Raw genomic sequence first — 16,428 nt, 5'->3', positions numbered from 1 at the left:
AGCCAGCACTGCCATTCACTGTGATCATGGCTGATCATCTACAATCAGTACTCCATTCCTGCTTTCTCCCCATACCCCTTGACTCCACTATCTTTAAGAGCTCTATCTAACTCGATCTTGAAAGCATCCAGAGAATTGGCCTCCACTGCCTTCTGAGGCAGAGGATTCCACAGATTCACAACTCTCTGGGTGAAAGAGTTTTTCCTCATCTGCGTTCTAAATGGCCTATCCCTTATTCTTAAACTGTGGCCCCTGGTTCTGGACTCCCCCAACATTGGGAACATGTTTCCTGCCTCTAGCGTGTCCAAAATAATCTTATATATTTCAATAAGATCCCCCTCATCCTTCTAAATTCCAGTGTATACAAGCCCAGTCGCTCCATTCTATCAACATATGACAGTCCCGCCATCCCAGGAATTAACCTTGTGAACCTACGCTGCACTCCCTCAATAGCAAAAATGTCCTTCCTCAAATTTGGAGACCAAAACTGCACACAATACTCCAGGTGTGGCCTCACTAGGGCCCTGTACAACTACACGTCCAAAATACCACCTGTTCCTCCCTGGAATCATTTATTTCCAAATGAATTACCTTGGTGATCTCACCATTTAGCAGTGATCAGCAAATCGGCAGAGACTGCCGGCAACCACCTGTAAAACTGTGGTAAGGAAGCTGAGAGCCACTGTGATGTTGACTTCCATTGAAGTTCAAACTTCAGCTATGCTGAAGAGGCCACACTTCATGTTCTGTTCACCATGCTATGGGAAGGATGAGATTGTGCTGGAAAGAGTGCAGATGAGATTAACCAGGACCTTCCCTGGATTGCAGGACACTAGTTATGGGGAGAGATTGGATATACTGGGCTTTTTTCCTGGGGTAAAAGAGGTGACAGGATGGAAGTATGTAAGATTATTAAGGAGCAGAGATGGGGCAGATAGTCAAAATCGTTTTTTCATTGATAGGTTATCAAGAGGTCATAAGTTTAACGTGGAAGATGGAGTTTTAAAGGAGATTTGAGGGGAATGATTTTTACACAGTGAGTGGTTGATATCTGGAACAGATTGCAAGAGGAGACGGTGGAATCAGACACTATTACTAGATGTAGGTGATGTTTAGACTGACACTTTGATAGACTGTATATAAAAGGATATGGTCCTATTGCAGGCAAATAGGAATAGTGCAGATGGGCAGGAAGGTTGGTATGGTTATGGTGGGCCAAAGTTGCTTTTTCTGTGCTGTGCTATGACGTTGATTGTACACTCTATGTTCTCTGTGGCAAGGGATTTAACTGCAATTCTAAGTTCACACTGGTGTAAGGAGCTGTGATACCCTTTGTCTGCCAAGAGTCAGGGGAGAGACTGTGATTAAAGAGGCATTTCTCACCGGATGAGGCCATTGCACGGCAGGATGGCAGATGCTGCAAGGTCCCCAAACCTGGGATAGACAACGGCCAAGTCGACAGCAGTGGGGGACTGCACTCACACTCTCTCCTGTCTTCAATCCAAGGATAGAATCATGTGACTTCAGTCTTTCCCTATCCCTTCTGCTTCCTCAGGGGGAAAAAATCTGTCCAGCATAGTGGCTGAAATATGGAAAGCACACTGCATGCTGCATGCTGCAGAAGTCATGAAAGCTTTGTGTGTAGGTTAGATCTTGGATTTAATAGCAAAATAATTTTAGTTTTTCATTTGACAATGCATAATTTGGAAACAGTTTTGCATGATGATTATGATACTTTATTTTCACTTGTACCTAGCTAGGTGCAGCGAAAATCTTTGTTTTTGCATACAAAAGAGTCGCCACAAAGGCGCTGACAATGTTACAAAAAATACTCATCCCTTCTTCGTCCCCCACACTGGATCCCCGTAAGTTGTCGGCAACCCCCCAACGTCGGGTTCCTCTTTGTTCTTGGCGACGCCGCCCGTTCACCTTGGCCTGACCCCTTCCTCTGCCGGTCTCGATCCCGAGGCTCCGTCCTTGGCCTGAGGCTCCGACCCAACCCCGTCCTCGGCCTGACCTCGAGCCTCCGACTCGACCTCGGAGTTCTGATCCGACCACCTCGTTTTGACCATTCACTCCACGCCGGCTTCTCCATAGTCCGGGGTGAGTCTTCATCCATCATCTGACCACAGCAGATGAATCGGGCCTACTTCCCAAGTGTCCCAGCTCGCTGCTTGCCGCGGGTGTCCCAGTGTCCCAGCCCGCTGTTTGCCGCGGGTGTCCCGGCCGCTGATGCACGAAGAACATGTTTATGTGCAATTTCTAATTGTCCAAAACTCTGTATGACTCGGAAACTATTGAGTTTAACACACGTGTCATAGGTAATCAAATTTACTAGACAATACTCTCAACATAATGCCACTTGCAGTAATAAAGCATCATCTACGATCCTAAACAAATTTAGAAATAACTTACCCACCTCATCTCAGTCACACTCTGTGATGGGCATTGAACCGGTTCTGAAGAACACCTCGTATCCTACCTGGGTCATCTATAACCCAATGGCATGTTCACTCGATTTTCCAATTTCAAGTAAGTTTCACTCCCCTTCTCTCTGTTACTAATCCCCACAGGTTCTGCCCACCCTCACCTGCTCACCCACATACTACACCCTCCTTGTCCCCTTCTCCAAATGGTTCCACCTGCTCATCATCTCTCTCTCTGGTCTAGGTCTTCTTATCACCTTCCTTACCCGTCAGATTCGAGCATCCGCAGCCTCTAGTGTCTCCTTCCAGTTTCCGGCCTCTATCTCTACTGCCACTCTCTCCTCCCCCTATCTGGTTCCATCTGCCCCTTTTCCCTAACCTTATCTACCTGTTGTCCACCAGCCACTTTCACAACTCTACCCATCCGTTTCCCCATTTGACTCCATTTACATCTCATCCCCTCCTTACCTGGTTCCATCTCTCACCTGCAGCTTTCTCACTGCTCCCTCTCATCCCTTTACTGTATATTGGCTATCTCCCCTCTATCGTATCTGTCTGGAGGCAGAGGTTTGACCTAAAACGTTGACTATCTCAGATGCTGTTTGACCGGCTGAGTTTCTCCAGCAATTTGTATTTTGCTCCAGATTACAGCATCTGCAGTCTCTTGTATCTCAATCCATCACACCCGAATAGGATTAATTTCACTAAATGTTATCTTGCAGAGTTACATTTTGTCATTTATCTTATCTAAAGCTTTCTGAAAGTTCAGGTTGAAACATCCACAGGGTTATTATTTTCCATTAAACTCTGAGCTCAAGAAATTCAATCAAGTTCCTGATACAATCTTCCTTTCTCAAAATAGCTTTACTGAAAAAAGCTGACAAAGCTTTCCCTATCAAAATTGTTATTTAGGGCATCACTGATGATTCCATTGAACATTTTTTCCTATTACTAGGCTAATGGAACCAGAGTAACCTAGCTCTGTCTTTGAAAAATTAGAACCATATTAACATTCATTTAATCTGAAGGAATGTCCAAAACTCCATCAATCTGACAATGGCGACCAGGGCTAAGCATTACAGTTGCATAATCTTTTTCAGGGTTCTGGGTACCTATCATTTGTTCAGGCTGACCAATCTCTTGTTGATGTCTTATTCTATCTGAGCCGATGTATTTGAATTGAATTGAAAAATATTGCATGGATACAGGCCCTACGGCCCACCGAGTCCATGCCTACCATCGATCGCCCACTCACACGCGTTCTATATTATCCTATTATTGCATCCCTTCCTATTCTAAGTATACCAAGTAACCTACAAACCCATGTATCTTTGGGATGTGAGAGGAAACCGGAGCACCCAGAGGAAATCCACGTGGTCACAGGGAGAACATGCAAACTCCATACAGACAGCATCCAAGGGCAGGATTGAACCCGGGTCCCTGGGGCTGTGAGGCAGCAGTTCTACCAGCTGTGCCACTGAGCTGCCCATACTTTTCTATTAAAACAATTGAGCTGTTCACAACACTATAATCCGGCACAGAAGCCTGTATAGTCTCTCCATCACTTACTGAGATTTTTCTAACCTTTACTTAAGCAACTTATAAGATCGTTGACTATCCTGGGACTCTTATTGGAGCTGTAAAAGCATATCCATAACCATCATATTTGTCCACTGTTCTCTTTTCCATGAAAATGAAATCTCATGACTTAAACAATCCACAATTTACCAATTAATTTTCTTCTGTATTACATACAGTACTTAATATTGATAAAATAATATTTGTTTCCTTTGTCTGAATCTGAGTAGCTGGTCAACTTTTTATTGTTGCTCTCCTATTATTTTGTTGACATTCTTGGCTTCTAATCACTTCCACTTCATCTTGAAAATATGCCATTTATCATTTGCAGCTTTTGCATCACGGCCAGAAAACAATTAGCCCTACAAAGTCTGAATTAATTACAGTATAAATTCAGCATCTTTAACCATTTGCAACCATAAGGCCCAACTAGTTCATTACTGAGCAAATACTTACTAGCAAGGTAACTGGTATCCTCGTGGACATGCCGAGTTTGAAAAATTGTTTATTTTATTTCAACAGATTAGACGAAGAAGGGTACAGACTTGAAACATCGCATATCCGTAGTCCCCAGAGATCTTGCCTGACGTGCTACACTTCCTTTTACGTAAACCAGCATCTGCAGTTCTTTGTTTCCACATTAAGATAGTTTACCATTGGACAGATAGAAAAAAACATTTTTCAAGAGATTTAATTGTTTGGTGAAATTCATGATGAAACAGATTGAAAAGTAAAGCGCCTGACGCACTTAGGCGATTTTTTAGGCGACTGTCATAGTCGTAGCAGGTCGCTGAAAAACCGGCAACTGGACCCCCCTACAACAATGTCTACAACAAGCTACAGCAACCTACCACCCAGTCAACGTCAAGCTCCGGCAAGCTACCGACAACCGGCGACCCATTAGAACGTCCACCTACGACAACCTACGACAACCTACGACCACATAGGCGACAACCTACGACAACCGAAGTCAACCCATGTCCACCCGCGACAAGTTACGACAAGCTACGACCCTGTGGGCGACAACTGGAGACAACTGAAGACAATTCAGTCGCCGGTACCTGTCGCCGGTTGACGTGGGTTGACGTAGGTTGTCGCCAATGGAATTCACCGAAATCAGCACCGGCAACAACCTACGTCACCTGGCGACAACCTGCGACAGCACCTACATCAGGAGAAGTCAAGCTACGCTCATTGGTGTCAAAACCACTGTCGCCGACTGTCACCGAAACATTTTTGAACATGTTGAAAATCCAGCGGCGAGCAGAAAGACGCTACGACTCTTTGGGCGACTGAGGAAACGACTCGCGACCAAACAGGCGATACCCCAGCGACCATGTGGCGACAGTCTAGATGCCTGTAGTTGCCTAAAAAATAGCCTAAGTGGGACAGGCCCTAAAATCTCTGATTACTATCTGATTGTTTGAAATTCCCTATAATTTGCTAACTAGCTCACTAGGTGTCCAGCATCCCATTCCCACACTCCCATTGGCACATCAGAACCCCGTTCCCATGCCACCCTTAAAGTTTTCTGCATTCCCACTTCTAGTTCTGTTTCATAGATCATAGAATCGTACAGCACAAGAACATGCCCTATGGCCTACTATGTCTGTGCAGAATATGATACCCAGACCATCTCTCCAGAGATGCTGCCTGTCCCACTGAATTACTCCAGCTTATTGTGTCTATCTTCGGTTAAAACCAGCATCTGCAGTTCCTTCTCATCTATCTCTTATCTACCTGTACCTTAATCAATTTCCTTCTATTCCCAGCATATCCATATGCCTGTACAGAAGTCTCTTAAATACCACTATCATATCTGCCTCTACCATCACTCCCAGCACCATATTCCAGGCAGTCACCACCCTCTGTGTACAAAACGTGCCCTGCGCATCTTTAAACTGACCCGCTGAGTTACTCCAGCACTTTGCGTTATTTTTGTAAACCAGCACCTGCAGTTCCTTGTTTCAAAAACTCACCAGGGCCCTGTTTACAATGTTGTTTATAATGCTTACTGGATTGACTCCAAAATTTATTGTATTACAACGTAACATATTTTTAGAAAAAATGAAGTTAAAGTGCATTGGAGTATTAATGGCATTTACATTCAATAATCAGGAAAATCTGCTATTGCAGCACCATTAAAGTCCTAAGTGTGCCAGTTTTACTGTACATGGCTGGGGAGTGAAGGCATGGAATTTTTATTATTCCATATTTGCTTATATTCCAGCCACTGAAGTTGAATAAAGACTTTGATTGGTTCTGTGGCTGTGTTGAGCTGTTTTGCACATATGTTTCTGATTAAATCTGAATGTACCTGGCTGAAAGCTACTGGCCATTCCACAGCAAGCCTGGCACCAAGCTGCCAGCATTGTCCACCAGCAATGCAAGACACCATCTGCTGTACGCTCAACAGCGGAGCAACACTCTGAAGTTCCCAAGCTGACAAAATACCAGGAATCAAAGGAAATACCCATGTAGATGGGAAGCTGGAGAAATCCAGGAAGTCACAAAATGCTGGAGTAACTCAGCGGAACAGGCATAATCTCTGGAGAGAAGGAATGGGTGACATTTCGGGTCAAATGATAATAATGGATTAACTTTTTAAATCTACAACAATTAGGCACTACCATCCTCCCTATACCACCTACCCCCTACCACACTCCGACTGATTTATGTCAGTGGCCATCAGCCCTCCCTGTAGGCTGGAGGTGTAATTTGTCACTAGGCCAAGTCCAGCACTATGTAGATTACAAAAAGAGAATTGGGAGAATGCAGAAGAAACACTATTAGGCCCCTTGATCTATATTGTGACTACTCTTGAATCATAATGATATAGGGTGGCACAGTGGCGCAGTGGTAGATCTGCAACCTCACAACACCAGAGACACAGGTTCAATCCTGACCTCGGGTGCTGTCCGTGTGGACTTTGCACATTCTCCCTGGGACTGCGTGAGTTTCCTTTAGGTGCTCCGGTTACCTCCCACATCTCAAAGACGTGCAGGTTTGTTGGTTAATTTGCTTTTGTGAAATTTTGTGAAGAAAGTGGATACGAAAGTTGGTTAATGTTGACCTAGTGTGATGGGTAATCAAAGAATGACAGAAAATACTGCAGAAACTCAGCGGGTCAGGTAGCATCTCTGGAGATTATGTATAAGTAAGGTCGGAATAATTTAAGGTCGGAACCCTTCTTTATTTGGGTGGTTGGTGGGGTGAAGGACCTATTTCCATGTTATATCTCTAAACTGAACTAATTAATACCACATAATGTGGCAAGTGCATCTAAGTACACAGGGATCTGAAGCTACCGCAGTGTTCCTTGGTTCATGTCTGTCAAACAACCTGGAGCGTTGTGTGCATCGTTTGAAAAATTATGTCTTTGCTTCTCGGCGACACTGCTGAACATTCACCCATAACATAAATACAGTCAGTCTCTCTCATTTCACTCTGTAGTCTTTCTGTTCATAATTCCCAAGCAAGGGATGCTGGTATCTTTCCAAATGTTAAGAAAGTCTTCTAGGTCAGGATTGCTAATTCTGAAGTCTAGAAACATGCATTAAAATGGTACTAAGTGAGGGACACAAAGCTGATGGGGATCAATGGAGGGGGATTTTCCAGCACGTACAACATATAAGGTGCAATGTGTATTCACGGATCTTTTGTGTAGCTGGACATAATTTGTGCAATTGCACGTAAGGTGGGAACTTGCCTGCAATATGTTCTGTTACAGTTTGAAGCAGCAGCTGGAAATGATGCAACTTGATGTGAAGATGGCTGGGGTACTTTGCTTCTTCATGCTGAACCTGACACCACAAGGAACAGGATTAGACCAGGTTGATGGATGTAGGTGAGGGGGGGGGGGGGGGGGAGAGGCCGCAGTCTCCAGGAAATGTGGAAAACCGCACTTGTAAAATGCGGAAAAAATCAGATCTGCTGCATTGGAACTTAATCTGTAATCGTCTTCTGTTGTGGACTCCGCACGTCAGTCCCTTTAAGGAAAGCTCAAAGCAGCCTGCTTCTCTTTATAAGGGCCTTTGCCCACCCTGTTTGCTAATGCTGCAGCTGCAACGTCATGTGCCCTGAATACTGATTCATATTACTGATACACGCATTAGTCACACAGAAGTGCAGCAAGCGCAGGGAAGCATGTGATTCAAAGTTGTGTAAATTATGTATTGCATTTTTGTTCATTGTACAGTAATATCGTTGCTATTGTTGCTATAGTTATTGTTATAAAACTAATTGTACTGTTATTTTTATTGTGTGGGCCTTTGACTAGTCAGCCTTGCCCCACTATAATTGCACTTCCTACTGGCAATTTATATAATAGGGATGTATTTAGTGTAGTGCTGAAAGTCCCTTCGAGGAGATGTGAAGTCTGCATGTTGAGCTACAGTGCCCTCCATAATGTTTGGGACAAAGTCCCATCAGTTATTTATTTGCCTTTGTACTCCACAATTTGGGATTTGTAATTGAAAGAAATTACATGTGTTTAAAGTGCACATTGTCAGATTTAATTAAAGGCCATTTTTATACATGTTGGTTTCACCACGTAGAAATTATAGCTATGTTTATACATAGTCCCCCCCCATTTCAGGGCACCATAATGTTTGGGACACATGGCTTCACAGGCATTTGTAATTACTCAGGTGTGTTTAATTGCCTCCTTAATGCAGGGATAAGAGAGCTCTCAGCACCTAGTTTTTCCATCACCTTTGGAAACTTTTATTGCTGTTTATCAACATGAGGACCAAAGTTGTGCCAATGAAAGTCAAAGAAGCCATTATGAGACTGAGAAACAAGAATAAAACTGTTAGAGACATCAGCCAAACCTTAAGCTTACCAAAATCAACTGTTTGGAACATCATTAAGAAGAAAGAGAGCATGGTGAGCTTACTAATCGCAAAGGGACTGACAAGCCACGGAAGACCTCCACAGCTGATGACAGAAGAATTCTCTCTATAATAAAGAAAAATGCCCAAACACCTGTCCAACTCTTCAAGAGTCAGGTGTGGATTTATAAATGACCACTGTCTGCTGAAGACTTCATGAACAGAAAAACAGAGGCTACACTGCAAGATGCAAACCACTGGTTAACAGCAAAAATAGGATGGCCGGGTTACAGTTTGCCAAGAAGTACTTAAAAGATCAACCACAGTTCTGGAAAAAGGTCTCGTGGACAGATGAGATGAAGATTAACATATCAGAGTGATGGCAAGAGCAAAGTATGTAACTCCCCAAGATCCAAAGCATACCACCTCATCTGTGAAACACGGTGGTGGGGGTGTTATGGCCTGGGCATGTATGGCTGCTGAAGGTACTGGCTCACTTATCTTCATTGATGATACAACTACTGATGGTAGTAGCATAACGAATTCTGAAGTGTATAGACACACCCTATCTGCTTAAGTTCAAACAAATGACTCAAAACTCATTGGCCAGTGGTTCATTCTTCAGCAAGACAATGATCCCAAATATACTGCCAAGGCAACAAAGGGGTTTTTCGAAGCTAAAAAAATGGTCAATTCTTGAGTGGCCAAGTAAATCACCCGATCTGAACCCAAATTGAGCATGCCTTTTATATGCTGAAGAGAAAACTGAAGGGGACTCGTCCCCAAAACAAGCATAAGCTAAAGATGGCTGCAATACAGGCCTGGCAGAGCATCACCAGAGAAGACACCCAGCAACTGGTGATGTCCATGAATCGCAGACTTCAAGCAGTCATTGCATGACTATGCAACAAAATACTAAGCATGACTACTTTCATTTACATGACATAGCTGTGTCTCAAACATTATGGTGCCTTGAAATGGCAGGACTATGTATAAACACTGTTGTAATTTCTACATGGTGAAACCAAAATGGTTAAAAATGGCCTTGTGCATTTTAACCACATGTGATTTTGTTTCTATTACAAATCTCAAATTGTGGAGTACAGAGGCAAATAAATAACTGATGGGTCTTTGGCCCAAATATTATAGAGGTCACTGTACCTGCTGCTGTAATTGCTTGTGATTAAAGAGAAGTAACGAACCCAACTATCATCTGTATATTACCCACAACCCCGGAGCGATTAGTGCAATTCAAAAAAAGCTAGGGTTACAGTTGCTGGTTTATACCAAAGATAGACACAGAAGGGTCCCCACCCAAAACATCACCCATCCTTTTTCTTCAGAGATGCTGCCTGACCCGCTGAGTTATTCCAGCACTGTGTGTCTAGCTATCTCAAGTTACAGTTGCTTCATTTTTTTGCTGTACGCTAGGAATGTTTTATTTGCATTTTAGAATTGACTTTGCACCCCAAAGCTATTGCATTGTTTCTAAACAAACATACAGTATGTTAAGGCAAGTGCCTATTTAATACAGGGAAGACTTGGCATTTGACGGAAAATAGACTAACACGCTTCTTGCTTATCTAAATATAATTATGACATTTTGTCCAGGCATTTCATCTCCAGACCACTTTGTACCCCTTTCCTTCCCTCCACTTTCCTCTGTCTCTTCACTGAATATATTTGAATGGATTATAGAATCCAGTTAGGCATACAGATATCTGCATTGTATAAATGGTTAAGACCAATGTAGGCCCATTGGTGACTCAGCAAAACCCACAAGTAACGTACATTCCAGCCATCGTTAATTGGAATTAAAACTAATCAGAGGCTCGTTTAGAAAGGCACCTGTATATGCAGGAAACGGAGGGATGTTGATCATGTGTAGGCAGGGTCAGATTAATTTAACTTGGCATCGAATTCAGCACAGACATTGTGAGCCAAAGGTCTTGTTCCTGTGAGGCAGTGGCGTAGCGTGGGAGGGGCCAGTGGGGCGGTTGCCCTGGGCGCTAAATTTTTAGGGGCGCAAAAAAATTGTTGAATTAATTTTTAAAGTAAAATTAAGAGGCCCGGGGAGCCGTTGGAGCGAGGAGGGGTTACCTGGAACTGTGAGTATAAAAACAGCGCGGGCCAGGCCACCGCTGCCGCCGCCCCAGCTCCGAGTTCTGGTCGCCGCTGCCGCTGTCCCAGCTGCCTCTGCCCCCCCCCCCCCCCCGGTAATGAGGTGGCGCAAAACTTTAAACTGCCCCGGGCGCTCAAAACCCACCCTACACCACTGCTGTGAGGCACTGCTCTATGTTCTCTACAGGAATAGGCCATTGAGCCTGCTTAGCAGGGCAATCCAGTCAAATCTATTCCCCTTCTCTTTCCCCCGAGCCTTAAAAATGAATTTTCCTCAACTGTCTTTCCAATTTCTTCTTGAAACCCCTAATCCGCCCTTGTGGGGAAAAAATAATCTGCTTCTCAATCCTGTTTCTTTATTTTTGATCTGGCCTTTCCTTTCCTGGTTATCCCTCTGTATTCCTTCTATTCTTCTCGGTTCTTTAGAACCCTTTCCCTTCTTTGCTCATATCCATTCTCTCATCTACCAACCACTCCATAGTCAATTTTCTACTTCCCTTTCTATTCCTTCATCATATCTCTTGCCATACCTCTTATTTCTTCATGTCCATCTCCTTCACTTTCAACTTCTTCCCTTCCTTACTCTCACTTCCTCTCTCTGTCTTTAAAAACAAGCCTAGGGACAGATCATTAGACATGTCTAAGGTAATGCCTATGCTTACACCATTCCAATGAAGTTGACAGGTCTTCTCATCTCCTTTGAGATGAGAACAGTAACTCATATTCCACTTGTGTGGCCTACAACCCAACGGCATGAACAGTAAATTCCCCAATTTCAATGACTCCCTCCCACATGCACCATTTTCTCTCACAATCCTTATTCCTTTCTCCCCTTCCTTCCATTCATCTACCACCCCCTACCTTATCCCCATTCCCTTATTTCCCTTCATCCCTGTCCCCTTCCACCCATATACCTTCCTCATGCTTTACATTTCACTCCACTCCTTTTTTCCGCATCTGACACCCTTTTGTTTACTTTTCACCTCTAGTTTTTGTCACTATCACCCATCCATCAATCACCCCTCCTCACCAGTATCCACCCCACCTCTCTTTACCAGCTGTCTACCCAATACTCCATCAGTTTGACCTTAAAGGTTGTCTGTCCATTTCACTTCATGGATGCTGCCTGACCTGCTGAATTCCTCCAGCACTTTGATTTGTGCTTAAGATTCCAGCATCCGCCATTCCAGTGTTCTCACTACCTTTCTTTTTCATCTTTCTGTACATTTTATCATTCTTGCATTTGTCTTTTGTTTCAGCCTTCATCTTCCCCACCTCGCATCAGCTTGGCCTTATCACTCTCTCCAACATCACACCCGTCTTCCACTCTCTGCCCTCACCACTCCTCTCTCCTACTTTCTCTCCCTACCCTTTCTTCTTCCTTCATCCCTTTTATCCCCCAGCTCTCCCGCTTACTAATTGCATTCCACCTTCCTCCTCCTCCTCCATTCTCCTGCCTAATGTACAGGCTGATCTCCATAGGAAGTGCTGCTATGGAAATGAGATTAGGAAGTGGCAGATCACTTTCATTCTCCTGACAATTCATCCGTACCCTTGCCAAGCATTGCTGCCACAGTGAGTAAATATAGCAACCAGAGTCAGGTTAGTTTGCAGCAGCTGCAGCAAGGCTGTTTATGGGGAACATCTTTGATTTTTTAACAATCTCTCTGACAGCTTCAGTTCAGCTGCCACTTCGTATTTTTTCTGCTGTATATAAAAGAAGAAAGGGGAGGAGGGGGGGGGTGAATCCCATGTTGGTGAAGAATAGGCCAGCAGGAGAATGGCAATAGATAGCGTTGCAGCTTACAGCTTCAGTGACCTAGGGTTTGATCCTAACCTCAGCGCTGTTGGCGTGGAGTTTGCAGGTTATTCCTGTGATTGTATGGGATTAGCTGTGCTCTGGTTTCCTCCCACATCCCAAGCACATGCTGATTGGTAAGGTAACCGGTCGGTTACTGCACATTAACCCTGATGTATGTGGGTGGTGGAAGAACCAAGTTGGAGTTGATGGACATATCGGAGAGAGTAGGTTACGGATAAATTAGCAAGAGAGTGCGACAGGGGGAAAAAGCTGAAGAGACAGCATAAAATCAAAAGCACCAAAGACCTCCTAAGTAAATTTGAGAATATAAGAATGAGAGAGATGAGGATTAAACGAGGCAGGAAGAATGACTGAGACAGAGAGAGAGAAAGAGATGGTGAAGGACTCGAAAAAGAGAACAAAAATGAGCTGTATTCCACCATTCCTGACTGGGTATGTCATTGATTTTAACCCTTAATTAATGTTAGATAATCAATGTGAATGAAACCTTTATGATCAACTTTATTTTTGACATGAAGTGTCAAAACAGGAATGAAACTTTGTTGGGTGAAGGTGTAGCTCGAGTTATTGGAAAGCGGGGTGGGGAATGGAAGGGGGGAGTGAGCTTGAAATCCATTTGGAACATTAAGAACTTTAACTTGGGCCTTCCAGGTAAGAATATTTGACCTGATCATTATGCATTTGATATAATTTCACCTGCTGCTTACATCGAGTAAGTATGAGTGAGTGGGACATCCTATTTGAATGGACCAGGTATGAGTAGGTTAGTGTATGATGAGCGTTTGTCGGCACTGGGCCTGTACTCACTGGAGTTTAGAAGAATGAGGGAGAACCTCATTGAAACATACAGAATAGCACAAGGCTTGGATAGAGTGGATGTGGGGAGCAAGTTTCCACTAGTGGGAGAGTCTAGGACTAGAGGTCATAGCTTCAGAATTTAAGGAAGTTATTTTAGGAAGGAGATGAGGACGAATTTCTTTAGAGGGTGGTGAATCTGTGGGATTCTTTGCCACAGAAGGCAGTGGTGGCCAAGTCAGTGGACATATTTAAGGCAGACATAGATAGATTCTTGATTAATATCGGTGTCAGAGGTTATGGGGAGAAGGCAGGAGAATGGGGTTAGGAGTGATCAGCCATGATTGAATGGTGGAGTAGACGATGGGCCGAATGGCCTAAATCTGCTTCTATCACATGATCTTATGATCTTTTGAATGATATTTAATTATTTCCCCACATATTTCCTCAACCCTGGCAGGCAATTATGCAAGAGTATGTTATATGGCCAGGCCTAGGCTTATGATCTGAAGAAGGGTCTTTACCAGTCTGAAGATGGGTCCTGACCCAATATGTCACCTATCCATGTATTCCAGGGATGCTGCCTGACCCACTGAGTTACTCCAGCATTTTGTGCCCTTCCTTATGTTCCGAACCTGTCGGCTGTAAGGCTGCTGGTGATCTACCTCTGTTTCTTTCCTTCTGGTGTCTGTCTGTTCTTCTCTTACAAGGGGGAAATAAAGATATCTATGAGCAAGATTTGGTGAATGAGTGTAGATGTTCAGCATCTGATGGAGGGAGATGAGTGGTATTGTGTAAAGTTAAGAGTGGCAGTGAAAGGTGGAGGGAAGAGAGGAATGGATGTATCTGTAAAGTAAGTTGGACGTGTGGTGATGTCCTAAATCACCATCTTGTGGTCAGTGCAAGAACATGCTTCAGTGGATATCATTTCAGAACATGTGTTAGGCTTGGTTTTTGTCTCCACCCTGAACACCTCGATGTCTTGGACGATCTATAAGTATTTCAAATATTTTTGATGGATATATGTATTTAGCATAAACGTTGCCATTTCTAGTGTGTGTGTGCCAACTTTGACCAACAGTCACAATGTCAAGAAACCTACAGCCTTCAATGCTACCAACATTGTGATCTGCCATAGATTATAATCTACGCTAAAAGTCTCATGATAACCTTCGCGTTTATGCTGGGCACCATGCCACCAACATTAAGTTCCAACCCATGCCCGAACCATTAGCTCTGTCTTTGAGTAGAAACAAAAATATGCAGATGCTGGTTTAAAAAAAGGCACAAAATGCTGGAGTAACTCAGCAGATTAGGCAGCACCCCTGATGTATAAGGATAGATGATGTTTTTGGTCAGGACTCTTCTCCATCTTTGGCCCCACTCTGTTACCTTCCCCATGGATCCTACTCTATCAGCTTCACCTTGCACTCACACCACAGTAGGACCCCCCCCCCCCACACACACTATTTGCTTCTCCATATGTCCTGGACAAGCAGTGGGCAGCACAGTGGCGCAGTGGTAGAGCTATTGCCTAACAGCGCCAGACACCCAGGTTCAATCCTTACTACGGGTGCTCTCTGTATGGAGTTTTACATTCTCCCAGTGACTGCCTGTCTTTTTCTATGGTTTCCACCCGCACTGCAAAGATGTACCGGTTTGTAGGTTAATTGGCTTCGGTAAAATTGTAAGTTGTCCCTAATTTGTAGATTAGTGTTAGCGTATGGGGTCATCATTGGTCGGCACGGATGCGATGGGATGAAAGGCCTGTTTCTGTGTTGTAACTCTAACCTAAACTAAAGCAATGTCATCAGAAACCTGCACTGTGTGTTCATGCCTGGTCCGCACACTGTCCACAATGTCAGATCCATTCTGTGCTGCAAACTGTGAGCTTCACTCAGTCCAGTATCTGCTCCACACTGCCTTATACCATCACACTGTCAGTTCCAACCTGTGCCCCACCTGTCATCTCCACATTCTGTCTGTGCTGCTGCATTCAGTGAATGAACCACACAGTGCATTTTGTCGTTTCTTTATGCTTGTCATTCTTGACTATGTTCCACACTGAGAGACCTAACAGCACTCCTGCTATAAAGCCCTAATATTCTTGATTTTATGTTCTTTAAATTTCACTTATCATTAAAAATAATAATGGCAATATGGCTCAATGAGGATCAGTGATCTAGAAAGCGAGGTCGCCATGGCAACACTACACATTCCATCTCATGAGAAAGCCTGCCCTCATGCTATGTATTTTTTCTGTTTGTGTGTAAAACTAGGTCAGAGCACAGCTAATATTTAATAGAATTCATCTTCCCGTTAATCTGCAGCAGTGATGCAAGCTCAAGGTTCGCTGTTGGTCAGGCACATTGAGGGTCAGTCAGTGTGGTAATCAGGGTAAGAACAAATAGATAGAACACTTATTCAAATCATCATTCCATTGCTTTTTGAACACTGACTTCATTTGTGTTTAATCAACTAGACACATCATTCACAGATAGAAATCTTTACAGATAGTGGGCAAAAACCTTGTCCGGTACTACCCACCTATTTGTAATTCACTTACCCCGACTAGTTGGGAGCCACTGATTCTCCTGATAATGGAATAACCAGCCTCTGGTTGTTAGACATAGACATACTGTAGATATAAATTCAGACACAGACACAGATACAGACACAGACGCAGACACAGAACATTATAGCACAAGAACAGGATCTTCACCCCACAATGACTGCCAAACATGATGACAACTTAAACTAATTCCTCAGCCCACACATCCATATTCCTCCATTCCCTGTATATAGAGATGCCTCCAAAAGCCTCTTAAATGCCACTTCCATATCTGCCTCCACC

The 16,428-nt window shown here is 43.7% G+C and overlaps 1 protein-coding gene across 1 annotated transcript in view; it reads right to left on the bottom strand.

The window, feature by feature from the left end:
- LOC129705811 (potassium voltage-gated channel subfamily C member 1-like) overlaps positions 1-16,428 on the bottom strand; it is a 176,213-nt gene that overhangs the window by 93,938 nt on the left and 65,847 nt on the right. The gene's annotated exons all lie outside the window — the stretch shown is intronic.

Source organism: Leucoraja erinacea, chromosome 18 (genome assembly GCF_028641065.1).
Source record: "Leucoraja erinacea ecotype New England chromosome 18, Leri_hhj_1, whole genome shotgun sequence".
NCBI classification, from domain to species: domain Eukaryota; kingdom Metazoa; phylum Chordata; class Chondrichthyes; order Rajiformes; family Rajidae; genus Leucoraja; species Leucoraja erinaceus.
This window is presented reverse-complemented; position numbering and strand designations above follow the sequence as displayed.